Below are 22,262 nucleotides of genomic sequence, written 5' to 3' on the forward strand. Positions count from 1 at the left end.
AGAAACTGCTCCAGTGCCAGTCAGATTTATAAGTGATCCAGTGATGTTGAGGTCACATTCCCAATTCCAAAAGCGCTATTTTTCCATTGCATTTTTTCTGCAGCTGGTCGCCTCAAAAAAAGCAATAGCAATTTGATTATCACATTTTTTTATATCATTTAGTTTTTTTGGAGGGGATTGTGCACATTAGGGCGGTTTCACACATCCAGATAATTCCGGTACCGGAAAAACCGGTACCGGAGATATCCGTGTCCGTGTGGACACGTGGTTCCTCCGTGTGGCAACCGTGTGCCGCATCAGTACCACAGACGGCGCCGGGAAGAAGCGCTACAGTAAGCGCTGTTCCCGGCGGCTGGTGCTGACAGCGGCTGTAATTCTTCTCTCCTGCTCTGCCGGCAGGAGAGAAGAATGGATGAAAACCCGACGTGGGGTCCCCCTCATTTTCTGAACCAACCAGACGAAACTTACAGCTGGGGGCTGCAGCCCTCAGCTGTCAGCTTCAGCCAGGTTGGTTGTGAAGAATAGAGGGGTCCCCACGCTGTTTAATTAATGTTTCCCGGTTGAGGTGCCACCTGCAGGTCATTGTGTCTTTCTGCAGGTTTATGAAAATTAATGTTTAAACTTTATTTAGTGATGAAATCGTGAATGTGTGGTTTGTTTGGCTGTTTTCTTGCTGAAGGGACCAAGTTTACCTTTCAAATGGTGTATCATTTGTGTGTGTGTGGCAAAGTAATTACCGAAAAAGCAGTGCATGTATACAAATGTGTTGGTAGTGTGCTTTGGGGTACTGTGGTGCCACCTGCAGGTCATTTTTCCTTACTGCAGGTTTATGAAAATTAATGTTTAAACTGTATTTTGCGATCAAATCGTGGATGTGTGGTTTCTTTGGCTATTTTCTTGCTGAAGGGGGCAAGTTTACCTTTCAAATGGTGTATCATGGTGTGGGTGCAGTATGAACGAGGATACAAAGGAATCACGGAAAACAGTGTTTAGAAATAATAGAATAGATTCTTCATATGTTTGATCTGCGGGGTAGGGTAGCAAGATGGAAACATCCAAGTCCAGCTATGGTTTACCAAAATCTATGGCAAGTTTGCCAAAAGCATGTGGGAAAATGTGTTATCGTCTCTGATGAGAATAATGTTGATCTTTCGGTCAATAATTCTAAAAGGTCTGTTGGATGCAAAGCCAAAACTGCACAGTGAAGCATGGTGAGCCAGCATTAAGCTTTGAGGCTGTTTTTCAGCACCTGAAACTGGGGCTTTGGTCAAGGTGGAGGGAATTATGAACAGTTTCAAATATCAGTAAATTTTGCATCAAAACCTTCAAGCCTCTGCCAAAAAGCTGAAGAGGAAGTTCACCTTTCAGCATGACAACGACCTAGGCATATTCAGACACTCAGAGATGGACCAGGGGAGGGCATGTTTTGTTTGTTTTTTCCAAAAAAAATGGTAGCTGGTGGACAGGGCTTTTTTTCCCCCAAAACCGAAAAATCCCTTTTAGAGTCTGTAGAAAAATTTATATGGCCACTTCTTTGCTTGGGGGAGAAACAAAAGGATCAAACACACAAAAATTTCAAAAGACAGATCCATCTGTTCCTCAAAGGGGTTAACATCTAAAGGCCACAATAAATGGAAGTATCAGCAGTTTGACTGTCTGAGGCTGGTTTCACATTAGCGCTTTTTAAGCGCACGCACGGCCGGGGGTAGCTCCGCCCCCGAGCCGGCTCTCTGCCCGGCGTGCCCGCCCCTTGCTTGTAGCGCCGCCTCCTAGCGCACAGCGGCGCCTGCGATCGGCGCACCCTATCTATAGCATAGGGTGCGCAGATCGTGCGCAGGCCGTGCGCTAGTTGCGCTTTGACCTGCGCTGCGCACTTTTGACGGTGCGCCGTGAGGGCGAAAATCAAACTTTTCGGATTTTGGCGCGCACGGCGCACCGTCAAAGGTGCGCAGCGCAGGTCAAAGCGCAACTAGCGCACGGCCTGCGCACGATCTGCGCACCCTATGCTAAAGATAGGGTGCGCCGATCGCAGGCGCAGCTGTGCGCTAGGAGGCGGCGCTACAAGCAAGGGGCGGGCACGCCGGGCAGAGAGCCGGCTCGGGGGCGGAGCTACCCCCGGCCGTGCGTGCGCTTAAAAGGCGCTAATGTGAAACCAGCCTGACGTGTATGGAATCCTCCTGACTGGAGAGAGAAAAGTCAAGATTTCAAAGCCCAATTTTGTTTTTACAGCAAACAGGTTGCTGCCAAAGGTGTCTGGCAGTGGCTTTTTTCATTCTACCCCATAAAAAACATATGAATATGTGAATTGGAAGACATAACTGCCATCCAAACAACTGTTAGGCTAACAGCTAAATTGTAGGGCCAATTTGATATATGTAGTTATTGGCAAATCTCAAGATAAAATCCGATGACTACTTTAAGCTTCAGTCTGCAGCTTAAAAATTAATTTTATTATTAACAGTTAAATTATTCTATTTAGAAAAGCTTTTGTCTTAAGGGCCCGTTACACACAGCGATCTCGCTGGCGAGATCGCTGATTTTGTGACACATCAGCGATCTCTCCAGCGAGATCGCTGTGTGTGACATCCAGCAGCGATCGGCCCCCCTGCCGGTTATCACTGATCGTGCTGGATCGTCCTGGGCCATTTTTTTCATCGCTGGTCTCCCGCTGGCCAGCGCGCATCGCTGCGTGTGGCAGCGGGAGCCAGCGATGAGCGACACTGCACGTTGGTTACCAATGTAAACATCGGGTTTCTAAGGGCTGCGGGGCCCTTAGAAACCCGATGTTTACCCTAGATACCAGGCTGCACTGCATGCAGGGCGGGAGGTGGAGGCAGAGCGGAGTAGCTCTGCTATCTGCTACTCCAGTCTGTCAGACCGGAGTAGCAGATAGCAGAGCTACGCCGGTCTGTCTGTGCGCCGCTCTGCCTCCACCTTCCGCCCTGCGTGCAGTGCATGCTGGTATCTAGGGTAAACATCGGGTTTCTAAGGGCCCCGCAGCCCTTAGAACCCAATGTTTACGTTGGTAACCAGCGTGCTCGCTGGTCTTGATCGCTGGAGGGTCTGTCTATGTGACAGCTCACCAGCAATCAGCTAACAATGTCCCAGCGATCCCATCCACATCGGATCGTGGGTGGGATCGCTGGGACATCGTTATGTGTAACGGTACCCTTAGGCCTTTAGAATAAATAATCTATCTAAAGCATGTGACTATACTGGTAATTCCTTAAAATAAATAGCTAAAAAGAAATATTGAGCTGTTTATATTGGAGATAATAGGATTCTTTATTCAGTGCCAGAGTGATGCAACAATTGGAGTTGGATCTTGCCTTCCATCTCTTTTCAAGCTGGCTTACAACCCTTCTTCTACAAACCATTACATTAAATACCTGGCAATTAAAACCCTAAAGATGATGTTAAGTAAACACTGAGAGCTGTTTAAAAGCACAAATCAACATAGGAACCATAGAAGTTACTAATTAACAAAATATATTGCAGCCAATTGTGTTATTAAAAACTCCATGTGACTCTATAATTAGGTAGATAATTATAACCGAGAAGATAATACACCTAATTTAACACCTCATACCGTGCATGGTATTATGAAAACCCGTTGATTATCTCTGGTAGTCTTAGGGTTCCCTGTTCACATAGCGACGCACCAGCGATCCCGACAACGATACGACCTGGCAGGGATCGCTGGTGCGTCGCTACATGGTCGCTAGTAAGCTGCCAAACAGGCAGATCTCTTCAACGACGCACCAGCGATCCTGACAACAATGTGACCTGGTAAGGATCGCTGGTGCGTTGTCACACAGCAGCCATTCTGAACGATTCCAGCCTGCGTCCCTGAGTTCTGCGTCGCCAACGAGGTCGCTCGTCGGCGTCAAACACAGCGATGCATGCTGGCCAGCGGGACGCCTACGATGAAAAAATGGCCCAGGACATTCGAGTACGAGCAGCGATAACCAGCGGGGGGCCGGTCGCCGCTATGTGTCACATGTAGCGAGATCGCAGGCGAGATCACTGTTGCGTCACAAATTTGTGACGCATCAGCGATCTCGCTATGTGAGACGGGGCCTTAAGACTGGATGAAACATAAGTGAGCATGCTCGACCTCCGCTCCATTCAGATAAGGGTCTTTACAGACATGTTTTTTAGGATTAGTGGGGGTCACAGCAGTCGGACATACAATGATTGGGAATTTATTTACTAAAGCTATTTTCCATCTTATAGATGGCTATTAACCCAATACTTGGCACATACTCTCTAAGGCCTCTTTCACACTTCAGTTTTTTACAATCAGTCACAATCCGTCAGGTTTTGAAAAAAACGGATCCTCAATTTTTCCCATTGACTTGCATTAATGGCGGATTGTGACGGATTGCTGTCCGTTGCATCCGTTTTTTTTGAGGATCCGACAAAAGTTGATGTCCGTCACCATCCTCAAAGATTTCAAAACGGAGCTTGTAACGTGTTTTTCCTCTGGCGGATGCTCCAGACACACACTCACACACACTCTCTCTCTCTCTCTCTCCTTTTGGCGGATTTGAACTGATGCAAAAAACTGAAGTGTGAAAGAGGCCTAAGCACACCAACGCCTCACTGCTGTAGCAACTGATTGGCCATGCCACAAAAACAGATGGACCCAGAGCTAGTCTCTGCAGAGTACATCATGCTGTGGCTGCACAAACAGTAATTAACAAATGCAAATAAAGCACTCTGATCAATGAATCTGGAGATTCCACCTTCTAGACAGAGGGGATGCTACGCAACATGTGCGCAAAGACTTTACTGTAGTGGAGGTGGCAGAAACAAAGTGGCAACACTGAAGATCAGTGAGGCAAGCATGGATATTGTAGAATATGTATTACCATGCTCCTCTTCAGGCCTACCATTTTGCTCCTGTGTACAGTCACACTTTTCTGTCCTGACTAGGGAAGAGTAAAGTACTGCAGTGCGCAGGCGCCGGGAAAGGTGAAAGAGCCCCAGCGCACGCGTACTGCAGGGCTTTACTCTGACCTAGTCAGGACAGAGAAGTACGCCTTTACACGAGCGCAATGCTGGGGAGACTGTGTGGATGATGCAGAGAAGGGTCATCCACACGAAGCAAGATGGAGGAGGGCATCAAGAAGAAGGAAGGCGTTGGAGCAAGGCCAGAGACACCCCTAGGACCGGACTGCCCCACAGGTGAGTGTAGTAAAGGTATTTTTCTTGTCTTGCAGGTCGGGTTGGGGACAGATATATATAGCATTATAGAATGCTGTATATCAGGCATGATAGGTGGTGGCTGTATCTCATATCAGTCAAACCCAATGACAGCAAAAACAGATTAAGGAAACCTATTTAATTTGCATAATGTAGGGACAGAGACCTTTATTCCAGTGATGTGTCACTTACTGGTCTGTTTGTTGTAGTCTAACTAAAATCAGTGTTTTATCACCAGATGATTATCACTAGAGGACTAGTAAACATGCTGCCAAGTAGCCCCCCATATTAATGAGCTCTGTATAACCCTGCCCCCACCAATAATTGGCAGGTTTGCTTTTGCACAGTGTACACAGAAAGCTGCCAATCAATGGTATGGGAGGGATTATACAGAGCTCAGCATTCACAGAACTGATAAATCTTCGGCAGATAAAACCGAAATTTTATCAAGCAGAGCCCTGACTAGCTCTAGGTTCTCTGTCCCTACATTATGCTGCTCTCAGATTACAACATGTAACCCTGTTCTTGAGTGGATCTTCATAACAAACTTATGTTTACACATTGGTGTGACACTGCATTTACTGGGACTTTCTTTAGACCTCTTTTTCCCCTCAATGTTATGCACTTGTGCTATATGAAACCTTTATACACATATTGAGTCAATATGTGTATTGAGCTTTTGGCTTTGTGCACTACACTTTGTGTTTTTCTGGTAAAAGGAACCTGTCATGACATTGTATTGTTGTCAGTGTATTGTTAGTGATGCAGTGTGCACCACCAACATGTTTTTTTTTATAAAAAATGGCACTTTAGTCATGTGCAAAAAAAACACTTTATATACTGTAGTTAGATCATACCTGCTCATTTAGTCATAGGAGTGCGCTTCATTTCGTTCAGTCACAGTTGTCACCATCCACACAATTTGAATGATGTTCCCGGGGTTGCGCTAATGTTACTCAAATCCGCTTTGGAATACTGCACTTACGCAGTGTATCATGGAGCTGCGATCGTGCAGTGCCAAATCGGGGAGCCACGCAAGTGTAAGGGTCGGCCAGGACCGTAGTCGTGGCCAAGGACTCCGGGGCAATGGTAAAAGAACAGCCGACCCCACATTCAGTATCAAGGAGATGCACGCTCCCAGTCCAAAGACCCAATTGGACATAAAAAATCCAGAGAAATAATGTAGAGGACTGCAGCATCCAGTCCGGGTGATATACTTGAAAAAGACTGTATTGTGGTCGAAACGTTTTATGTCTTTTTAATGGCAGAATAAACTTTTGTATTTTTTCACCCGGATTGGATGCTGCTCCTCTACATTATTTCTCCGGTGCAATGGTGTCCTGGCCTCCCCTCAGATAGTCATGACAGCTTCCTGTCAGCATACCTGCAGCTTCATTCTTCTCAAGGCTTTCTGTAATGTGCTGCACATTCTCCTCAGACAATATGGAACAAACAGAGTCACAGTCCCGTTCAACTTTAACAATAACAGCTTTACTCATTTTTGAACGCAGCACATCCACCTTCCTCACAGCGGTTACCTCAGATTCCACAGTGCACAATTCTGTCCCTATGCTCTCACTGTCTTCCTTCGGCATATCTCCGAGACGTCCTGTCCCGTTCAGCATCACAGCATTCTCTCTGTCCAGCTTCCCCATTTTTGGGAGATCCCCTGTCTGTTTAGCCCCAGACAAAAAGGCGTCTGCCCACATAGCAAGCTGCCTCATAATGAGCGATCTGTGCTGCCGTACCGCTGCCAACTGCCAACTGTCTCACTACCATCTGTAGTGTAGTCATCTGCGCTGCTATGTTCTGCACTGATGTGAACTGTGCTGCTGTGTTCTGCAGTGTTGTCATCTGTGACCCTCAGGCCCTGGATGGCTGGGCCCTTGTCTTTAAAGTTACAGAGCTGACTGCCCTGTCAGGGCGCTCCTGCCCAACTGATTCAAATCTCTGTTCCTCATCTTAACGGCCATTAGCTCCTCCTACTTTAACTATTTACAGGCTACGAATACGCTCCACCCCGATCTAGTGGCCTAACTGGGGTACTACTCTTCCCCAACAACTATAAGAGTAGTTATACCCAGCATTAATATAAATATACATTACACTTTTATCCCTTAAGGTAATACACAGAATAGTGTAGCAGTACCTATGTAACACACACATAATGGTAATACACATGAACGTGTAGCGTAACCAGTAAAATACAAGAAAGAGGTAAAAGATAGAACAATAACATTTTCCATTCCCTTACACAAGCACTGTGATGAACGGCTTCCCACATGTGCACACTGAAGCTGTGTGTAGTAACCGAGCTTCAATGACTGTGTGAACATTCGCATGTGCGGCTCCACAATACACAGCGCAACAGCAAAATTTTAAAGCTTATTTAAGTGAAGTCAAAACAAGCCCAGGAACAACATTCAAACTGTGTGGGCGGCGGCAACTACGACTGAACAAAATGAAGCACACCCCTATGACTAAATGAGCAAGTACGATCTAACTATATAAAGTGCTTTTTCACATGGTTACAGCGCCGTTTTTAATAAAAAAAAAACGTATTAGTGATGAACATTGCATCGCTAACAATGCACTGGGGACAGTTTAGATGCTAAAAATGACATGACAGGTTACTTTTAACTACTTCTTAGTGTTAAAATAAGCAATGGAGGATCGGAAATGTATAATTGTTACCTTCAGCCTACTTTAAAAAAAAATCATAGGTAGAAAACTACATTTAATATAATAATGCACTACTACAAATTAACATTTATGACCTGACACAGTGAGTCCAATAAACAAGAATACATGTATAAATAGTGTATTAATGACAATTTAACCAGAATTAACAACATCTTGTATGGGTAGCACAAAGACAAGAGTAACAAAGTAGCAGTGGCGTACAATCAGCATCAGTAACTTGTAATGCTGAGCCAAGTTGTATGCATTGGGCCCCCCCACTGAAATGTTCCTAGGAATGCAGTCCAGCTTCCTCCATGCCCCAGGCCTACCGTAATTCCTCTGAGCTATGAGTATAGACAGGGAGGAACCTAAAGGAAACACTCCCCACACAGGACTCCTGTGCTTACCTTCCTGGCTTATTTGTGCTTTGTTTCTCAAGCTCAGCTAACCTGCTTAACGTAAAGGGACCTTAAAATTCTTTAAATGTTTTTTCACTTGCTTCTTCTATATTCCTCCCCTATATGTAGACAGATCTATCCGCTTTCCTACTTCTCTTAGTATTTTTACCCAAGCAGAAGAACTTGGCATTTAAACATTAAACATGAAAACATTAATATACCATATAACAATGAATGGAGGTGATTCTGAACCAAAATTACACCGTACAATAATAATTACAAAGGGTCCAGTGGACGTTGTAAGAGCCATTGTTCATGATGATCCCAAGTAGTGCCGGTCACTGTGTCATAAAGTGGTACAGAAGTAGCTGGAGCGCTCCTAGGGGATACCATACTCTAGAAAACATCTCCATATTATTGTGTATAGTCATATCAATACTTCTATCACAAAATGTAGTGACATGGGGGACTTCAACATCCCCATTGACACCCACCAGCCAGCAGCCTCCAAACTCCTGCCACTTACCTCATCCTTTGGACTTACTCAGTGGTCGTCCACAGCCACCCACACAGATGGACATACATTAGACCTCATCTTCACCTCATCTCTGTTCCCTACCCAATCTCACAATCTCTCCCTTCCCCCAATCTGACCACCATCTACTCACCTTCTCATCCTTGTCCTCCTCACCTGCCCCCCATGTCCAGCCACTAGCACATCCTCGCAGAAACCTCGCACACCTAGACACTCACAGACTCTCTTCTACCTCTGTCCTCCATATCTTCACTCCACGATACGGACACCGCCACTGCTTTCTACAATGCCACCCTCACATCAGCCATACTGTAGACTCAGTCACACCTCTCATGCATGGCAAAGTGCGACAAATCAATAGGCAACCCTGGCACAACAACCTCAACAAAAAAACTTCGACAAGCATCCAGGGTTGCGGAGCGGCGTTGGAAGAAAATACGCCTGCCAGACGACTTCACTGCTCTCAAACAAGCTACACTTGCCTTCAAATCAGGCCTCACCTCTGCTAAACAGACCTATTTCACAAACCTTGTATCTTCATTATCCCACAACCCAAAACAACTGTTCAACACATTTAACTTTCTCCTCCGCCCACCACTGCCACCTCCAACTCCCCTCATCTCTGCCGAGGACTTTGCCACCTACTTCAAAAACAAGATCGACCAAACAAGGCAAACCTCTACTGTCCCACCACCCCAACCACTCCACATACCAGACCTTTGACCCTCCCTAATAACCTCCCTCTCCCAACATCACTGAAGGAGAGCTTACTCATCTTCCTTCCAAATCACACCTCACCACCTGTGCACTTGACCCCATGCCTTCCCACCTGCTCCCCAACCTCATTAACACGCTCATCCCAGCCCTAACACATCTCTTCAACCTATCGCTATCTTCTGGTACCTTCCCCTCTGCCTTCAAACATGCCACCATCACACCCATCCTCAAAAAAACAAACCTTGACCCAACTATCGCCCCATATCACTGCTCCCATTTGCTTCCAAACTCCTTGAACAGCATGTCCATGCTCAACTTTCCTCCCAACTCACATCTAACTCCCTCCTTGACATCCACCAATCTGGCTTCCGCCCCCACCACTCCACTGAAACTGCCCTGACCAAAATTACTAATGACTTACTCACAGCCAAAGCTAACAGACAGTTCTCCATCCTCCTCCTTCTCGACTTGTCCTCTGCCTTCGACACAATCGACCACTGCCTACTGCTACAGATTCTTTCTTCCCTTGGCATCAAAGACCTTGTCCTGTCCTGGATTGCCTCATACCTTCCCGACCGCACATTTAGCATTTCCCACTCCCACACTACCTCCTCGTCCCGCCCTCTCTCTGTTGGAGTGACCCAAGGCTCTGTCTTGGGGCCCCTAGTTTTTTCTTCTGTACCCTTGGCCTAGGACAACTCAAAGTTCCATGGCTTCCAGTACCACCTGTATGCGGACGACACTCAGATCTACCTCTCTGGCCCAGATGTCACCTCTCCTCCTTTTTCACCTCTCGCTTTCTAAAACTCAATGTAGACAAAACTGAACTCATTATCTTTCCTCCATCTCATGTATCTTCCCTACCCGATCTATCTATTATGGTAAATGGCATCATGCTCTCTCCCGCACCTGAAATCCGCTGGCTCACAGTAACTCTTGACTCTGCCCTGTCCTTCTAACCACACGTCCAAACTCTTGCCACCTCCTGTCACCTCCAACTCAAAAATATTTCCAGAATCTGTCCCTTCCTTAGCCCTCAATCTTCTAAAAACTCTTGTACATGCCCTTATCATCTCCCCCCTTGACTACTGCAACACTCTCCTCTGTGGCCTTCCTGCTAATTCTCTTGCACCACTCCAGTCTGTCCTCAACTCTGCTGCCCAACTAATCCACCTCTTTCCTCATTACTCACCTGTCTCTCCCCTCTGCAAATCCCTCCACTGGCTCCCAATTCCTCAACGAATCCAGTTCAAACTACTACTAACACTGACCTACAAAGCCATCCACAACCTGTCCCCGCTCTAAATCTCTGAACTAATCTCCCAATATCTTCCCTTACGTAATCTTCGATCTTCCCAAGACCTCCTACTCTCCTCCACACTTATTCATTCCTCACACAACCGCCTCCAATATTTCTCCCGAATATCCACTATCCTCTGGAACTTCATGCCTCAACATGTCTGGTTATCTACCACCCTCGGATCCTTCAAACAGAACCTGAAAACCCATCTTTTCAGGAAAGCTTTCAGCCTGCAATAACCATTCTGCCGCCTCACCAACGCCAGAGCTGCTGCACCCCCGACCATCTGTCTCTTCCCCACTATCCCGTAGAATGTAAGTCCGCAAGGACAGGGTCCTCTCTCCTCTGCACCAGTCTGTTATTGTAAATTTGTTTACCGTTAATGAAATCTATAACTTTGTATGTAACCCCCTTCTCATGTACAGCACCATGGAATTAATGGTGCTATATAAATAAATAATAATAATAATAATAAATATCACTTCAATATGCCAGCATGCTCTGATTAGTGGGGTCAGCTGTCAGACCCCCCAACCTTTGAATAAGGTGTTCACAGATCGAAAAATCCGTTAAAAGAGGTCATACAAAGTTTCAAAGTTATCCTCTACACTTGCAAATTTGCAATAGGGGAAAACTTTGCGATCGCTGGGGTCGGTCTGATGGGAATCTCACTGATCCCAAGAACTGGGGCCCTGAAGAGCCTGTGTGAATTGTGAAATGGTTGATTAAGCACGCTGCCACTCCATTCAATGTCTATTCCACTGGTAGAGATTGCAGAGTGCTGCACTCATTTCGTGTGCGGCATTCTCATTAAAAACGAGTGGATCAGCAACAGCCACTCCATTTATCGTCTGAGACTACCAGAGCTAGCAGAGTGCTGTTATTGGCTATTTTGGGTAATCTCTAGCTAATGAATGTTGGGGAGGTTGAGAATGCTACAGAGCTCTGTTCTTGGGATCACTGAGGGTCCCAACAATCAGGACCTCAGTGATCAGCAAATTAGCTCCTATCCTTTGGATAAGAGATAATTTGCTGTTTTGGGAACTACTATTTATTTGCAAGAATTTGCTAATTTTTTCCCTATCCTGTCCACCTTTGTCATGTCCATTATTACCTCTGCTTATCACTGCAGCCATGTAGTGTATGTGTGTACTACTCAGGCTCTGGGCACAGTCTGCTGTGCGAAGTCAAGTGTTTCTCCTGCACATCATGTCACTGTCTGAAAGCGAGATTTTACCGCTGTGTAGTAAATTCAGGTAGTGCCAACTAGTGGAAAAACAAGTTCTGGATATCTTGAAAACGAAACACACGCATACCGTCACCAGACCTGCATTTATGGTGTGGGGAGGCTGGGACGGTGCAAGCTCTTAACGAATTACGACCTGCCCGCTCTCTTCAGGAGAGATGTCAGCCCGCAGGCACCTAACCCGCCCCCTCACAGTGTTTCAAAGAGCAGGGGATAAAGCAAGAGATTTATCTAACGAGGGATTTGGCTTCTCCCACCAGTCATATTAGTAGATAAAGCGTACAATAGTCAAGGTATCATGACGCGTTGTGCTAGGCCGCAGAGGAAAGTGGATCCTCTGTGGCCAGCCACTTCAATGTGCTGAAGTCTCATATGTAGTATTACTCATGTATCTTTCTCTAAAAGTGTAAATCAGCCTGTAGAGGCATTGTTTGTACCGACAGTATTGTGATCTCTGTTTCCCTACAAGATGCGATGACTGGTTTCTATAGCCCATAGGTCTACTCTACAGGTCCAGTCCAGGAGGCACAACTCGCTATTGTCAAAGATGTGCCAGATGATCATCTATTAACAGTACAGTCAACAGAAGTCCTACAGTAGTACTAACACAGCCTCTGGGCCCTCCAAAGAGTAATGCCCACACTCCTCCAGCTCTTATGTACTGCAGAATGCAAACACGCTTTTTAGATTTCAGTGTTGGGGTCCCATTGCTAACACACTGTGCTTCCTTCACGTCTGCATTTTGAGCAATCACTCAATGTGTTTGGTGGCCCTGCTGCCACGGATTTCAGGGTCTACATAACAAAATATGAAATCCATGGTGGAAATAGAGCGTAAATGGACATACTGCAGATGGCAAATCCACAGTACTGCAGCTGTGGTGTAAGACTGTACCTGAGTGATGTCTGTGACACACTTTTAACATGTCACACAGCTCATGATAAATGTTTCTAAAACTAACAACCCTCTTAGGAACAGGTTCCACCGCTATGCCTGCTCTGTCCGGTTATATACATGCTTCACTTTGTAAGACAACCTTTTGTCTTCAGACATTGATAAATAGGTCCTATTGCCATAACTGACAAACCACACTTTTCTTACCCCTTTCAGAAGACTTGGGTAACTTACAAAAAAAATATATATTTTAGTTCATAAGTCATTAGTACATATGAAAATAACCAATTTTGTAACATTATGTAGCTCTTTCTTCTCCAGGACTGATCTTTCACTGTCAATTCATGGATGAGATCTGTAAAATCTGTATGTAATGAACACAGACTTTCCCATAATTGAAATAAGAGATAACAGTTGGTGCTTTTAAAGTCCTATGGAGAAGGGGAGAGGTTACAGGTCTCCTTAGAGCTTTATTAGCACCAACTGTCATCTTCTACCGCAGTAATGGGAAAATCTGTCTTCACTGAACACAGATTTTACCTGTGAATTGAGATTTTTGAGAATGACTGATCAGTCCAGGAGGAGAAAGCCGCCGATTTATCTGATAAAATAAATTACAACATTTCTCATCTTCATGTGCATTATTGATTTATGAGAAAAGAAATTAAAACAACGGTTACTCTTTACCTGTTCAATAAATATGATGCTAATTTTCAACAGGTCAATGAATTAGTGCCATTATTGTTAATTTAGGACAATCTAAACAGATCCCATGACAAGTACACAATATATTGCATGATACAAAGTAGAAACATAGATGCCATTTACGTTTCTTTTTTTTTTTTGTGTGTTTCTTTAGATTCAATGTCTTACCCCAAAATTTGTCCAAGCTGTCTGTACACCTCACTTCTATAGAAGGTGTTGTCTGTGGTCTGCAGCCACGCGGTGTCTGTTATGCATGGCATTGAGTTGGCTTTAGGCTCCTTTAGCAGGAGCGTCTGTTTTCAGTGGATATTCACTTAAGTATTTGCGGAATATCTTGTGGAATGCTTTTCAGAAGCCATTGTTCATACACTTCAGAAAGTAGTGGCAAAGAACTTCAGTGCTTCTCTTCTATTGCAGAGACAAACAAACAAACAAAAAAAAAAAATCAGAGGATAAAACAAATACAGAGAGAAAGCCTTCCTTATACTACACAGGCCATCACCCTGCTGAGCACGGGAACATTCTCCAAGCATATAAATTTACATTCATCACTCTGACATGAGGATGTATGACAGTGTCGAGTGGTTATTGGTTAATAGTCATGTTGTGTGTTGAGATCACTCCCTTTACTCACACCACCAACTCAGCCAAACAAAGAATATCTGGATCTTCCCTCCCGTTCCACAACTACTCACTTCAGTTTCCGATGTTACTGAGGCGCACCGTATGAAGAAAAAGGCAAAATAAATGATAAAATACAAAAATTAAGAAAAGAAGAAAAAAACTGAAAAAAGAGCACTAAGTTCTCAGCCGCATCTGAGTGGCGTTTCTCTAACGTTCTGCAGCCAGTTGCATGGTCAATAGCTTTCAATGGTGAACACTGCATAAGGTGCCAACACCAACCAATGAGTTTAAGAACAGAAGAAAAATATACGGTACATAGAAACATCAAAACTACATAGATATCGCATAAAAAACAAACAAATGACAGAATTGCTGTTTCAGTCTTTTATCATTCCGCCGTAAAAAGTTATTGCATCTGAAAATGGTACCAATGAATAAAACGTATCCAGCAAAAAAGCCACTAGACAAAGCGATACCAATTAGTAGCACTTTTCGTTTCACAAAAAATGTTTATTTACTGACAAAACATTTTTTCAGTTTTTTTTTGTTCTCTGACTTTTTTTTTTTAATATTTGCAGATTTAGGGCAGAGTCAGACAGCCATATAAGGCTAGTTTCACATTAGCGTTTTTTTGCGCAGCGCATCGGGCGCATAAAAAACGCAAAGAAAAACGCAAAACAAACGCACGTTTTTTTAACGTCATGCGCACGCTGATGTGTAAAAAAAACGCAGCGTTGTTTGCGTTTTACATGCGTTTTTTGCATGCGTTGGCGTTTTTTATGCGCATGCGTTTTTAAGTGTGACGTTTTTTCCATTGTCTAGAGAACATTCTAGACTTGTTTAACTCAAAAACGCATGCGCAAAAAAACGCAAGCGTGCGCAAGACCATGCGCACGCATGCGTTCCCATAGGCTCCAATGTGGTGTTTTTGCGCATTCCGTGCGCAAGCGTGCGCATGCGTTTTTTTGACGAGACAGGGCGGAACCAAAAATGCAACATGTTGCGTCTGGCGCGCCTGGCGCAAAAGACAAAAAAACGCATGCGCACGAAAACGCAAGTATGCGCAAGACCATGCGCACGTCATGTTAAGTATAGGTGCGCAGTGCGCATGCGCACGGGTGCGCACGATGCGCTGCGCACAAAAGCGCTAATGTGAAACCAGCCTAACTCGTGCGAGAATCGCATCGCACTGCACGGACTGGCCGGCATCTCTCCTGACCTGAGCATGACAGTATGATGGATCACTATGCAGCTCTCAAGCTCAGGTCAGGAGAGCCGGCAGCCAGGACGAGGTTTACCATGCAATTCTCGCACGAGAAATACGGCAGTCTGTCTCTGCCCTACTTATGGTAGTACATAGTAAGGGCTCATACTCACATGCGAGAAGCTAGGATGAGTCTCGCACGTCAATACCCGGCACTGCCGCCGGCAATCGGATCGGAGTGTTCAGCTGCATGTATTTCTATGCAGCTGAACGCTACGATCAGAGTGCCGGCGGCTGTGCCGGGTATTGGCGTGTGAGACTCGTTCAAGTTTCTCGCATGTGAGTATGAGCCCTAACATTCAGTCTGGTGGCATCACTGCACCCTCACTCTGTTTTATTTGTAATGTTGGTCTTGCTATATAGGATTTTGTTCTACACTATGATAGTATGTGGGGATATCTGCTCCTTATATAATGACTATAGACGGTCACACACAGATTAATGGCTTCTAATGGGCAAATATTTCTAGACCCCACATTGCTCGTGTAAACCCCAGGCCGGTAGCCTGCGGAGGCAGTTCATCAGACACACGGTAATACTGGTCACTTTTAGTTGATGATTTTTTTGCGCAGGACAAACCAAATGCCTTGGGGACTGTGCCCCTGATCTTCATACACTCTAGCAAGACCCCTTCGGCAATTGTTACAGTCACCAATTACTATGCTTACATCAGTTACTGGTTTGTGCAAGAGATAACAGAATGCCTCATCAAACACAATGGAATAGTGAAGCGGAAAATATAGAGCCCCTCAGCTTTCCCATCACATGCACATTGTTTTCGCTGCATAATAGGATAATAGGCTGATTTTACTGTATTCATTCTACTATTACAGTTGAGAAGGGCAGGTGGTGCGTAAAAGTGTATACAAATCACTTTGGGACGACGCAGCAAACAAGGCACTACTGTGCTGAACACAATACAGAAATAAGGTGTCCTTACATTATGCTTAATGAGGACTGTACATGACATCACTATGAGACACTGAAGTGATGCACGGTTCTTACAGAATCCCAGCCATTGTTACTTGTAATAAAAGGACATTGAATACAGAAGCTGTAATGTAAGCTGTAATGTAAGCTGCACAAACTAATCAGTGAGAGGGTTCCAATAAAAATGTATTCTAGAAATTCTTGTGTTTTTATTTTAGTTGAGCAAAAAGATTTGCAGTACATTGGCCCGGTGTTTGCGTCGGTGCTCCATGGCAGCCAGATTGGCATACCAGCAGCCTGGGTGCCTCTGGCGTTTAGAAGGTCCATACGGTGTAAGTGTGCATACAGGGGTAGCCGTCAGTCATTGATAGGATCGTCCACTGGACCAAACATCAAAGTTCAAATGATGAAAAACATTATACTGAGTCTTTTCTCACAAAACTACATTTCAATCTACTCAGCTGCCCCTGTTCCTGCACTTTCATAGTGACAGGTTTCCTTTAATGATTCATGCAGCCTGTATTGTGCAATATTATGACAGATCCGCTTTAAACTGCTCTGGTGAACTGAATGCTGAGCTTTGGGCCACAACAGCTTTACTGTCAGCTTTGATCAATGAGCCAAGTCAATATTCTTATCAGCGTAAAGTAATTATACAATTAAAAATATGGTACATATCTTTATTAATATTCATAACCTACTGTAATCATAGATCCCAAGTTCAGACAAAAGCAAAAAAAAAATATAAGGAATATTACATTGCATGGCCAGTAACAAGGTCCCATCAACAGTATAACAAAAAATTGTATCAGGCATAAGACAATCTGCAGTTATTAAATGGTAATATCACAAACACAAATCAGCAGAAAATACCGTAAACCGCAGCTAAGTGAAAATTAATTATGCAGATCCAGGCCAAGATTAATTCAGAACTTTCTCATCCCTCTATAATAAGACACTAGAAAAAATGTTACCTGAAGATATAGAGGAATCACACTGTTTTACGACTATAGAAAATACCTCAACGCACGTCTTCACGTCTTGTGATCTTCGTCAGAAGCTGCAAAACTTGGGGTGCGACAGCCATTTTTTAGACCCAGTAAAAGTGATCGTTTAATCGATCATGCAGATGGGAGAAGTAAGCATGCCAGTCTTTGCGAAAAGGAGCTTGGCACACACCACACTTACTCGGAACACTTTCAGGTCAGCGCACTCAAGCTATTATCCATGTGCATTTGTTCCCGATCGAGCACCTGAATGGTGGCTGACCCAAATAAGACACATGCATGGACACTAGGTAACAGGTCATTTAGTTACCCATGTAATGGGCCCAAACTAGAGACACATTGATATGAAGCCAGAGAAAATTAATGCCATACAACAAAGGTGGGAAACCTCAGGCTCACGTTTTGCTTACGTCCCTTGTCCGGCCCCCTGATGTGCCTAAACAGTAGAAACCCCCCCACATCTGACCTCATTTTGGAAACTAGACCCCCAAAGGAACTTATCTAGATGTGTAGTGAGAACTTTGAACCCCTAAGGGCTTCACAGAAGTTTATAACGTAGAGTCGTAAAATTCATATTTTTTCAACAAAAATGATATTTTCACCCCCAATTTTTATTTTTCCAAGGGTAACAGGACCCAAAAGTTATTGTGCAATTTTTCCTGAGTACACTGATACCCCATATGTGGGGGTAAACCACTGTTTGGGCGCATGGCAGAGCTCGGAAGGGAAGGAGAGCCGTTTTACTTTTTCAACGCAGAAATGGCTGGAATAGAGATTGGACGCCATGTCGTGTTTGGAGAGCACCTGAAGTGCCTAAACAGTGAAAACCCCCAATTCTAAATCCAACCAATCCAACACACCCCAAACCCTTATCCCAACCCTAACCACAAACCTAACTGTAACTTTAGCCCCAACCCTAACTCTAATGGCAAAATGGAAATAAATACATTCTTTTAATTTTTATTATTATTCCCTAACTAAGGGGTGATAAAAGGGGTTTGATGTACTATTTATAGCAGGTTTTTATGTTTGGCAGCTGTCACACGCTAAAAGACGATTTTTATTGAAAAAAATAGTTTCTGCATCACAATTTCAGAGCTATAATTTTTCCAAATTTTGGCCCACAGCGTTTTTATTGGTACCATTTTCGGGCACATGACGTTTTTTGATTGCTTTCCATTCCGTGGAGGCAGAATGAACAAAAAACAGCAATTCAGGAATTTTTTTTTCTCCATTCTGCCTGTGGTAAAATTGATAAGGCAGTTTTATTCTTCAGGTCAGTACGATTACAGTGACACCTCATGTATTTTTTTTATGTTTTGGTGCTTTTATACTAAAAAAAATTTGATAGAAAAAATAATTATTTTTGCATTGCTTTATTCGGAGAGCTATAACTTTTTTATTTTTCTGCTGATGGAGCTGGCAGCTTGTTTTTTGCGGGACAAGATGGTGTTTTCACTGATACTATTTTTATTTATAGTCGCCTTTTTGATCGCGTTTTGTTCCACTTTTTCCAAGCGGTATAATGATAAAGCATAATTTTCTACTTTTTTGTGTTTTATGGCGTTCACTGAAGGGGTTAACTAATGTGATACTTTCACAGATAGGATTTTTACGGACGCAGCGATACCAAACGTGTATTTTTTTTTACATAAAAATGTGTATTTATTAGGGAATTTTTATTAATATTTTTTGAAAAAATATTTTTTTTACTTAGTCCCTTTACGGGACTTTCACTTTTTGACTTTTGATTGATGGTATAATACATTGCAATGCTCCAGCATTGCAATGTATTATACAGTGGGGAAAAAAAGTATTTAGTCAGACACCAATTGTGCAAGCTCTCCCCCTTAAAAAGATGAGAAAGACCTGTAATTGTCATAATAGGCAGACCACAACTATGAAAGTCAAAATAAGAAAACAAATCCAGAAAATCACCTTGTCTGATTTGGCAAGATTTATTTTGCAAATTTTGGTTGAAAATAAGTATTTGGTCACCTAAAAGCAAGCAAGATTTCTGTCTCTGACAGACATGTAACTAATTCTTTAAGAGGCTCCTCTGTCCTCCACTCATTACCTGGAGTAATGGCACCTGTATGAACTAGTTATCAGTATAAAAGACACCTGTCCACAACCTCAAATATTCACACTCCAAACTCCACTATGATGAAGACCAAAGAGCTGTCGAAAGACACCAGGCTGGGAAGACTGAATATGCAATAGGCAAGCAGCTTGGTGTGATGAAATCAACTGTGGAAGCAATATTAAGAAAATGGAAGGCATATAAGACCACTGATAATCTCCCTTGATCTGGGGCTCCATGCAAGATCTCACCCTGTGGAGTCAAAATGATCACAAGAACAGTGAGCAAAAATCCCAGAACCACACGGGGGGACCTAGTGAATGACCTGCATAGAGCTGGGAACACCGTAACAAAGGCGACCATCAGCAACACACTACGCCACCAGGGACTCCGCTCCTGCAGTGCCAGACGTGTCCGCCTGCTTAGGCCAGTACATGTCCAGGCCCGTCTGAAGTTTGCTAGAGTGAATTTGGATTATCCAGAAGAGTATTGGGAGAATGTCATATGGTATGATGAAACCAAAGTAGAACTGTTTGGTAGAAACAAAATTCATCGTGTTTAGAGAAGACAGAATGCTGAGTTGCATCCAAAGAACACAATACCTACTGTGAAGCATGGGGGAGGCAACATCATGCTTTGGGGTTGTTTCTGTGCAAAGGGACCAGGACGACTGATCAGTGTAACAGTAGAAGAAAAAACGTAGCACTCACCAGCAAAAATAAGATCCAATAGTCCTTTATTCACGTAAGTGCCATGGACAGCAAGTATACAAGCATGTCTCACACGCCCTGCATTTGAATTGTGGCACCTTCTTCCAGAAACGTGCTATCATCTGAACAGGTACATTTGGCACGCAGAAACTCGCCATGTGGAATGGCTCTAATTATATGATTAGGGGGACAACTGGTGGATTGTAAGATCATATTGCCAGATATATCCTTCCTGTGTAAAGATGTGTGAAGTTTACCATTATTGTTATTCCCCAAAAAGGAAGATGTCGAAAAATGGAATTTCAATATCTGGAGTATTAACTGTGAACCATAGTTTAACTTCATTATTGTTGATATACAAAATTATTTTTGGGACGTCTGACCCATTTCCAGACCATATCAAACGAACGTTGTCCATATATCGACCCTACAACACCAGCTGGGTCGTGAAAGGATTAGTTGCACTAAAAATAAATTTTTCTTGCCACAAAGCCATAATGAAGTAGAAAGTGAATGGGAAAATTTTGCACCCATTAGGATTCCAACAGTTTAGAACTAAACATGAAATAGGTGTCAAAGGAAATATTGTAGGCTGGTAAGTATAAATTGTTTCAATTCAATTATATAGGAGCTATACAGTTGTGGCCAAAAGTATTGACACCCCTGCAATTCTGTCAGATAATACTCAGTTTCTTCCTGAAAATGATTGCAAACACAAATTCTTTGATATTATTATCTTCATTTAATTTGTCTTAAATGAAAAAAACACAAAAAGAATTGTCCTAAAGCCAAATTGGATATAATTCCACACCAAACATAAAAAAGAGGGTGGACAAAAGTATTGGCACTGTTCGAAAAATCATGTGATGCTTCTCTAATTTGTGTAATTAACAGCACCTGTAACTTACCTGTGGCACCTAACAGGTGTTGGCAATAACTAAATCACACTTGCAGCCAGTTGACATGGATTAAAGTTGACTCAACCTCTGTCCTGTGTCCTTGTGTGTACCACTTTGAGCATGGAGAAAAGAAAGAAGACCAAAGACCTGTCTGAGGACTTGAGAAACCAAAGTGTTAAGAAGCATGAGCAATCTCAAGGCTACAAGTCCATCTACAAAGACCTGAATGTTCCTGTGTCTACCGTGCGCAGTGTCATCAAGAAATTTAAAGCCCATGGCACTGTGGCTAACCTCCCTAGATGTGGATGGAAAAGAAAAATTGACAAGAGATTTCAACGCAAGATTGTGCGAATGTTCGATAAAGAACCTCGACTAACATCCAAACAAGTTCAAGCTGCCCTGCAGTCCGAGGGTACAACAGTGTCAACCGTGCTATCCGTCGGCGTCTGAATGAAAAGGGACTTTATGGTAGGAGACCCAGGAAGACCCCACTTCTTACCCAGAGACATAAAAAAGCCAGGCTGGAGTTTGCCAAAACTTACCTGAAAAAGTCTAAAACGTTTTGGAAGAATGTTCTCTGGTCAGATGAGACAAAAGTAGAGCTTTTTGGGCAAAGGCATCAACATAGAGTTTACAGGAGAAAAAAAGAGGCATTCAAAGAAAAGAACAGGGTCCCTACAGTCCAACATGGCGGAGGTTCCCTGATGTTTTGGGGTTGCTTTGCTGCCTCTGGCACTGGACTGCTTGACCGTGTGCATGGCAATATGAAGTCTGAAGACTACCAACAAATTTTGCAGCATAATATAGGGCCCAGTGTGAGAAAGCTGGGTCTCCCTCAGAGGTCATGGGTCTTCCAGCAGGATAATGACCCAAAACACACTTCAAAAAGCACTAGAAAATGGTTTGAGAGAAAGCACTGGAGACTTCTAAGGAGGCGAGCAATGTGTCCAGACCTGAATCCCATAGAACACCTGTGGAGAGATCTAAAAATGGCAGTTTGGAGAAGGCACCCTTCAAATATCAGGGACCTGGAGCAGTTTGCCAAAGAAGAATTGACTAA

At 43.7% G+C, this 22,262-nt stretch overlaps 1 protein-coding gene across 2 annotated transcripts in view; it reads right to left on the minus strand.

Annotated features, from left to right (window-relative positions):
- TNK2 (tyrosine kinase non receptor 2) overlaps positions 1-22,262 on the minus strand; it is a 331,563-nt gene that overhangs the window by 206,862 nt on the left and 102,439 nt on the right. For both annotated transcript variants that reach the window (XM_073589363.1, XM_073589364.1), the window contains exon 2: positions 13,854-14,093. The gene's annotated coding sequence lies outside the window, so the exon portion shown is untranslated. The remainder of the gene's footprint in view (positions 1-13,853; positions 14,094-22,262) is intronic.

Source organism: Dendrobates tinctorius, unplaced genomic scaffold (genome assembly GCF_039654945.1).
Source record: "Dendrobates tinctorius isolate UK_male_01 unplaced genomic scaffold, ASM3965494v1 ptg000107l, whole genome shotgun sequence".
Taxonomy (NCBI): Eukaryota; Metazoa; Chordata; class Amphibia; order Anura; family Dendrobatidae; genus Dendrobates; species Dendrobates tinctorius.